Source organism: Engraulis encrasicolus, chromosome 13, assembly GCF_034702125.1.
Source record: "Engraulis encrasicolus isolate BLACKSEA-1 chromosome 13, IST_EnEncr_1.0, whole genome shotgun sequence".
Taxonomy (NCBI): Eukaryota; Metazoa; Chordata; class Actinopteri; order Clupeiformes; family Engraulidae; genus Engraulis; species Engraulis encrasicolus.
The window spans coordinates 40,813,958-40,822,931 of record NC_085869.1 but is presented as its reverse complement, the minus strand read 5'-3'; the positions used below and the strand labels follow the sequence as shown (position 1 = coordinate 40,822,931).

The window sequence follows — 8,974 nt, the reverse complement described above, 5'->3', positions numbered from 1 at the left end:
TGGCTGCGCTCAGGACAAAGTCATCTGAAAGGGCCCCCCACTCAATACATAGACTACATACAATGTAATGAGGACCCATTCCTGGACCCCTCGTCTCAATGGGCCCAGGTCAACGGACCCCTTTGTCCCCCCTGTCAGCTTCCCTGCATGTAGGCCACATACATTGCTGAAAGAAGTGAACGAGACAGGAATGAAATGTGAATTTATTTCTGTTTACTTTTACACTATGAAGTGTGAACAGTCAACAAGAGGGTTAACACAAAGTTTGAAATTGTGTTTGACCAGTCTCCAATGTGCATTTAACTAATAACTAAAAACAAGGCATTGGCATTAAATACAGACTGATACATACTATAAATACAGACACCCAAACAGTGTGCAATAATAAGATTAACATACTGATGGACAATAAATACACAAACACAGTGGACACACACACACACGGCAGGAGGAGTTCATACAGGTGGTGTGAAGATGCTGTATACAAGGTGCGATGAGTAAAGTGTAAGTGGCATGGTGAAAGAAGTGTTCATGGAATATTCTCCCGTGTCCTTGGTTATTCATGTGGTTTTCTTCAGTGCGTTGAGGAGTCTGATGGCTTGTGGAAAGAAGTCGTTTCCCAGTGTGCTTTTGCAGCACCGCATGCTGGGCTAGCGCTTCCCTGATGGTAGTAGGGAGAACAGGTAGGGGTGATCTTATGAGCTTTTCTGCTGTCCTCACCACTCTCTTTTCTGCAGTCCTCACCTTCTAGAGTGCATCTTAATATGGGACCTTGCCTCCTCCACTTGCCTCCTCCACTCGCTTCTCGTCATGATGACATCACTGACAACAGCATTAAATTTCAATATCTTGAGAAAAAGACTTAACAATTGAGCTTTTGCATTTGCAATTGGGATGGTGAAAGAAAAACAGTCCCTCAAAAGTTGTTGTGGCGAGGCTGACAGCTGGGAAACTTTATCGTTTTCTCCACGGAGGAGGGGCCAGAAGGCGGGACGAGGAGACAAGCACAAGTGGAGGAGGCAAGGTCACATATTGGGATGCACCCCTAGTCTTCAGCTTGACGGCTGCCATGCCAGACAGAGAGGCTGCTGGTCAGGATGCTCTCAATGACACCCCTGTAGAAGGTGGTGAGTGCCGTTGTGGGGAGGTCGGCTCTTCTCTCATCCTTCGCAGGAAGTGGAGTAGTGTCTGTGCCTTTTTGAGATGGTGGAGCCATGTGGTGCAGTTGGCAGAGGAGGAGCGGCACAGTGGTTGGTGCTGGGTTGATCAGGTTCAGATCCGAAGTTGCTGGTGTCATCAGCCCTCCCTCTGAAAACTGGCTCTGTGCCTGTCAAAAAAAGGCATGTTAATGTTATGAATGACAATTAAGACAAAAACAACCACCCCCTATCTACCTACAGAAGGACATGACATGAGCACGTGCATATGCTTGTGCACATGCCCCCCCACACACTGCTACTGTCTTAAAGTTTGGTGCACGTGCATGCATGCACGCCTATTCTCCCCCCTTTGCCTCAAGTCAAGTGTGCATTTTAGAGGTTGTCCTCACCTGCACATGTGTGAAGAGCAGGAAGATTGGAGGTTGAGGATGAAGAGGCAGGGCAGGAGGTTCTCCTTGTGAGCGGCCCTGGTCCTGATGCTGATTGCCCATCACCATGCTGTGGCTCATCAAACCCATTACCGGCATATCAATGCTGAACAGGAACGACTGCTTCCATCTGCACGCATGCACACAAACACACACACACACACACACACACACACACACACACACACACACACACACACACACACACACACACACACACACACACGAGAGGGATACATAGAATACACTACATAAAAATCACACCCATCATTTTAATGCAGAACACCAGGCTGAAGAGATACACAGCTTCTGGCCTGTGCAGGGATCACTACAGTGCCAGTGTTTTGTATTATCCTCTATCCACATTTTTTTTCAATAAATAAACACAGCACAGAAAGGAATTACTGTATGAAATACTTATTGGTCTAGTGCAGAACAAAACAGATTCAGTGTTTTACTCACCACTGTGTGCAAGTTTCTGTGTTCAGCTCAGGTGGAAGCCTCCATCACAACATGTTGGTACTGACATTAACCATCCTTCAGAAAACTGCCTCTGCCTGTCTCTGCCTCTGCCTGTCAGAAATAGCAAAATAATGTTAACACAACAAGGTAGTATCTTAAAAATATCCTTAACCAAAGACAGACAGACACACACTGCCACTGTCTTGGTTCTAGGACACACACACGCCCTTTAAGGGTCACATCACATGTAATGGCCGGGTTCTCACTCACTCACTCACTCACTCCTTTTCTCCTACTTTTGCCTCAGACAATGCAGTGAGTTTTTAAAAATTGGCCTTACCTGCACATGTGTGAAGGACAGGAAGGGAGGTTGAGGATGGAGCTGCCAGTCAGGAGGTCCAGAGCTGTCCTGGTCCATCACCATCATGTGGATCATCAACCCCAACCCCAACTTCTTATATCTGCGTGAACACATTCACGAACACTCACACACACACACACACACACACACACACACACACACACACACACACACACACACACACACACACACACACACACACACACACACACACACACACACACAATAGGCGAGATACAGGTTATATGGCACATTAGGAGGCATGGGTATTGTTGCACTCTAGATGTTTAGAAATAAGTAGGTGCGTGGGTCCAAAAAGTAGAGTTCAATGTGGGAGTACACTAAATAAGACACTGAGGTCAAGTCACTGCTCTCTGATGGCAGCAACCTGAAACATCTGCTCTACTCTGCTCTGAGAAAAATAAAACAAAAAATCTGCTTGTGCTTGACCTTAGTGTCTTATTTAGTGTGTGAACCTGCTCCCACATTGAACTATATGGCACATTTAAAATCAGACCCAATGACAAGTCAAGTCAATGCAACGGACATGAACCGACCATTACATTAAAATAACAGACTAAACAGTCTTTGGATGATTGAAGAGGCAGGAGAGATGACGAGGGGCCTCGATCCAGTAGCATTTATTTACTTCCCAATCTGCTCGTTAGCACCTGTTAACTTCATAACGATCGCGGACATTAATGGCGCTAATGTACATACTTTGAGCGAAAATTACAACGAAAATATCAACACAAACGTAACAGAATATCTTCCCATCAAAGATCAATAAAATAACAGAGAAATTAAAGTACAGAAACATCATTAAATAGTTTGTGACACGGAGGAAAAAAACACAGCTTACCCCTTGTCGAAGTGAGGAAGAGTTCCGGGTGCCACACCAATTAACGCCCCATCAGAAACAATAGGTAACGATAAACCCATCCACATACCTGCCAACCTTTACAATTTCTTTTGAGTAGCAACTTATCGCGGCGCGGCGCGGCAATTCACGGCGCGGCAATTCACGGCGCAACAACTTGGCATGGCAAAGCAACGGGGCTGCCGGCGGGCCCATCTGAGAGGCTGCTTTGTTTTGTATAGTCTGCCCTACACCTAGGGTTGCCAAATGTCAACGGGGAAGATATGAGACACTTCATTCAGGCAGGAGGTATAGGGGTCCTCCGCCAGAAAAAATTGCCTTTCTTAGATGCAATTTCCTGCATTTTAGCCTAACATCCCGTGTATCTGGCAAATAGTTTATCTTGCTCTTCACAGTGCTTTGAACTACCATAATTTATTAAACTTTCATGGTAGAAGATATATATTTTTTTTCACACCATAACACCAATAAAATGCTATGATATAGTGTGCTGGAATTCAGGCCCCTAAATAAACTTTATTGATCACCAGCCAATATGACTGTTAATCTTACTAGTCAAACCACCAGTCTGGCTAGTAAGTGGCTATATTAAGTTATCCTATGTACCAGCCAAACAGAGCATTTGGTCAATTGGGAGGTGTTAAGGAGCTGGAATTGAGTAAATGGTTATGTTGTCACCTACTGTGAAAAAGCATGAGCAGTAGAGAAAAAGATAAAGACAAGTGTTATCTAGGATAATATCAGGTGAATATTATTACCTTGGGGGCTAACATCAAAATCACACTTGCATTCATTCAGTAAAAATGCGTCATGTAGTGGCTCTACTGAGGGACGGGGGCTAATGGCCATTGATCTTGGGACCAGGCGCGGAGTGGCCATCGGGAGATCGGGGACTTGTCCCGGTGGGCCGCGGCCGCGAAATATATTACAACAGCCGCATTATGTTCTCCACCGGCCCCAAAGTGTTCGACCGCCTTAAATTCTCAGCTGGCCCAGCGTCAAAGATAATGTGAACTTGCTACAAGTCAATTCTTGNTTGAAAAGAGGTTGACTCAACAGTATATATACCGTTTACCCGACCGCAATACCTCAGTGACGGTGTCAAACAGTAAATTGGCCACACCCCTTCTCTACTGATAATGTTCATACACCGTAGATCGCGGAAGTTTACTAGATCTTAGTAACATAGTTTCGTTTTCAGTATTTCAAGAACCTGTGGTATTTAGATTGGTTACCAAGGAACGGAAATATTAGTCAGTTGTGATTTATTTTCCGATTTCCACATGACTGTTACAGTTTACAGTCTGCCACTGCAGATTCACTTGTTCTATGGTTATTGACTTGGGTTACGAACATACTCCACCAAGTGGTAAGGAAGTGAACTGCAGCTAAGCAGGAAAACACGTTGTACATGTTTTGATGGCATTGGTTTGTTAGAACTAGAGGTATATCTCCTTACAGTCGAAATAATGGTATATCATACATATATTTATATATGGCACATTTAGGATGTAGCCTATGTAATGTCTGAAGAAATGGAACAAAATAATTACCACACAAGATTCTGATGTGAGCAGTGCTGGGTGTGTAGCCTAAACTGTGGATTAAAATGTAATTGCAAGAAACAAAGACATTTGCTGCGACGAAGACAGCGTTTTAAGGTAGGCCTACACCGTTTGGTTATACATTTTGTTGACTTATGGTTGTGCTTTGAAGTAGTTAGGTTTGGCTTATTTGCTGCATGGTGGGTTTATTGCACAATGTAGACAGACTTTTTGTAAACTAAGACTTATAGGCTACTATACTATATTTTGTAAGCCTACTCTTCTAAAAATCACCACACTCAAAACTTTGTGCCCATGCTCATCCGTCTTCCTTAAACGATATTTCAATTTCAAACTGTCAAAATGACAGTGGAGTGCACATTTGCATGGAACAGTAGCGTGATGTAGCCTAACCTAGTAGGCCTATGAATGCTTTGGACTGTGATGATGGCTCCAGTGGTGTAGTCTACTTTTTGAAGTGGGTATACTGTATATTTGAGCATTTTTTAATGTGTACTGTATATATTTGTGCTATTGTAAATAATGGATCAATCCATTTTAAGTGGGTATACTGCAATCCCTGACATTTTGAAATGGGTGCGTATACCTGCGTTTTACATAGACTACACCACTGGCTGTGCATTTCATCAAGGTGTAGGCTAAATTCTCCAATTCAGGTTGATATTTTGACTACACTAATGTTCACATGTAGTACGACTGCAGATTTCGTGGCTTTTGTCTTTTTGGTTAGGAAACCATGTTGTTTGCTTTGTTTTTTGTTGTTGTTTTTTTTTAGTTTTTTTTTTTTTAAAGAGGGCCGCCAAGGGGAAAATTCTCCCGGTGGGAAAAGGTGGGCCACTCCGCCCCTGCTTGGGACTTCCACGGTAACTTAGGGGCATGCACGCTCCTTTTTTGTACTTCTCTGCATAATAGTTGGCCTATCTACCCTCATCTGACGCCATGAGTTGGCTATTGTTCACTGATCGGGACATAGGCTATATGATGATAGGAGAATTGATTTTATTAATAGATTGCCATACGTGATTACGGATAGTAGTCGTGGAGTGATGCATATTTGGTATGACGCACGACCTGTTACACCTGTTCACAGAATGGGCCACGACTCAGGGGGGAACAGTATTCCTATACGGTGTCATGGTAGGTTACGGATGTACTCCGAGCACAACCGTTAGAACTATCGCTTTATTTTCCCCGAGTTAAAATGATCCGACGCAAAGGGAAACCGAATTTAGTTTGCTGCTAATCTGCTAATTTATAGCGCAGTCATCGACACATTTTCTCATTCGGAAGTCATCTTGTTTCGGTCCAATATCAAAACAAGCAACAACATATTGCCGTCAAATAGGCTACGGCGAAACATTGGGTGAACCATTACGACAGACCTCGGCCTTTATTTATTTTCATAAGTTTACGGATTTAGCAACTGGACGCAATTCACTATTCCCATACATACAGTCACCTTTCTCAAAGCCCATTTACCTTTGAAACGGTGATTTTGACGGTGCTCACTTGTAAATCTACAGCGACAGTACCAAGATGGATAATACATGATGACAGGAGGAGGAGGACACTTGAGATTAGGACACAGAGATTATAGGAGTATTACCCAGTCTCTCTGCTTGTGTGATAACGAAGCAAACTTTCTATCGGCAGCTGATGCCTCGACTCGAGAGGACTGAAAGCGCAGCACAACAAATGAAGACCTCTAACTAGCGCTCTGATTGGTCAATATTCCCCCCACACACGTTGCTGGCCAATGGAAAGGCCAGCGCGAGACAATTGCAAGCAGAGCCATGTCTACGGCTCTGTCTAGATGCAAGTCTACAGAGCAATGTATAAGGGCCCATGAACAAACTTTGCTATTGGTTTTTCCCGTATTTTGAAGTGACAGCGCCGTAGTTTGATGTCAAAATCCGTATCTGCTACACAAAATGCGTAATGGTCGGCAGGTATGCATACCTAGTGGTATCTACATTAGCCCATATATTTTGAGAAGTTCACTAAGAGAAAATATAAAGGTTTATTTTTAGCACTACTACATCAAGTCGGTTTTATTTACAATTTCTTTACATGCACTGGTCAAGAATTGAAATTACGTTTAACACCAGGTTGAACAAATATGACACCTCCGACTTTCTGTTCGCACTCCGACTAAGTCAACTCGTAAAGTAACAGTTATGTATATTCATGCATTTTATTCGAAATCTTACCGACAGTTGAGTGATCGCTGCAGCGAAATCCATCCAGCGAAATCCATCCAGTCGTTTTAATAAGTCCCGCGCGGCGCTTGTGTTGTCATTCGGCAGCATGTCACTGACTTCAGAAACTTGAACAGCCAAAGGGGCGTTACTGTGAGGGCGGTCTAGTAAGGAGGAATGGGCGTAGCGGTATTAGCTGGACAAGACGCAGCTGGACCATATTGGCTTTGTTCAGAACTACTTGTAATTTGTTGAGATTGTTTTCGGATGTATTAGACCATACAACAGAACAGTAGTCCATCTGGGACAGAACTATAGCCTGCATTAGTTGTTTAACCAGGTAGCCTGGCAAGTATTTACGACAGTATTTAATTGCAGCCATACCTCTACCCATCTTCTTTACCATTTCATTAATATGGCTCGTCCAGGTCATCCTGCTATCAATCAAGACACCCAGTAGCTTTACTTCTGTGACTTGCTCTATTTCTTTGTCATCTATTTTTTCATTCAATTTCGGGTCTAATCTACCTCCCCATTGCCAAATATGATCTTTTCATGAATACTTACTAAGTTATAAAGTGATATTTACTATTATGACCAAAGTACAGCAAGTTTTGCAGCTAAAAAAATCCTATTTTTGAAGATTCAAAATGGTGGAAATCATGTATGAAAACTGCTATTTTCCCAGTCATAATGAATACTTAGAATTTGATGGTGGTGGTAACTATTCATGAAAGGTAACGTTTGTGAGGGAGCATGGTGAATTTTGTAAATAAACTTCAATATTATACAGTGCACCTTTAAGATATGCAAGGTTGCCAGGTATTAATGTTGTGTCTCTAAAAAAAAAAGTTTGTGCACTTAACATTTGAAGTGTAGCTAGCACAGCTAGCACATTATGCCACAACCACACACACTTCACACAGTGCTAACACAGGGGTTCACACAGGTCAGAGACACAGCACAGCTCATGTAGCTCGGGTAAGCACAACAGAGAAGTCCTTGGCCCTGGTAGCTCATGGAGGTAGTATAAGAACTGGAGAGAGTGAAGAAGTCCCGCTTCCAGTCATTTCAATAGGAAATGCTAGGCAAGTGAATTCAGCCAAAATTGAACACATTTCAATTCATAGTCGTTTCCGCCGCCAGTTTACTCAGCCAATTACGTGCCACGTTAATGATTGACCAGAAAGATATATGGAAGACGGGCATTGGATCCATGGAGGTGCCCAACCACACACCTGTAGAGGTATATGTGCCCAGGGGCGTAGCACCAAATTTTGGGCCCTAGGAACAACCTCTTCCATGGGCCCCCTATACACACACCAACCTAGCCAAACCACCCCTCCCCCCCCCCCCCCCCGCGCCGTGCGCCCACCACCTGATATTGTCATCCTTCTTGCCTTCCTCAGAATACCCCTCTATGTTTTCATCTCCTTCACTTGAATCATCCTCATCTTCAATCATATGACATAATAGACAGATTAAGACATTTTATATTTAGGCTACCAGTTATGAAAAGTATATTCATAGGGATGACTAAAAATCACTTCATCACTATGGTGTGAGGGGGAGGAGAGAGACTGGTAAATCTCTCTTCACAATGCTTCCAGCCTACTATTTCGTGCACTATGGACACACGAGACATTGATATGTTGAACTGAACTTTCTTCAATGTGCATCGCTGAACAGAAACACACGCGCTCGCGCACACATTCGTTCACTTGCACTGCCCCGCACGCACGTCACGTTTGCCCGTGTTTGGGAGAGCAAGGAAAAGAGAATCAGCTGTGCCTAGGCTACTGGCAGAAGCCGACTTCGAAATGTCGTTTAAAACCTGCTGTAAAGCAGAGTAAATAGAACAAAAGTATCGCTGTTTGGATGTGATGTCGCTCAACCTTTTAAAGTCAGGGCACCCCGAAC

The 8,974-nt window shown here is 43.5% G+C and overlaps 1 long non-coding RNA gene across 3 annotated transcripts; it reads right to left on the bottom strand.

The window, feature by feature from the left end:
* Nucleotides 1–1,024: 1,024 nt before the first annotated feature.
* LOC134461776 (uncharacterized) lies at nt 1,025–7,258 on the bottom strand. 3 transcript variants are annotated; one of them, XR_010037408.1, is made up of 5 exons: nt 7,067–7,258; nt 2,391–2,511; nt 2,051–2,145; nt 1,550–1,718; nt 1,025–1,327 (listed from the first exon to the last, which is right to left on the bottom strand). It is a non-coding gene; the product is annotated as an uncharacterized LOC134461776 (long non-coding RNA). The 3 variants fall into 3 exon arrangements; XR_010037409.1 differs by lacking the exon at nt 7,067–7,258 and having other exon boundaries at nt 1,026–1,327; nt 2,051–2,161; nt 2,391–2,691; XR_010037407.1 differs by lacking the exon at nt 7,067–7,258 and having other exon boundaries at nt 1,026–1,327; nt 2,391–2,679.
* Between the last annotated feature and the right edge of the window lie 1,716 nt (nt 7,259–8,974).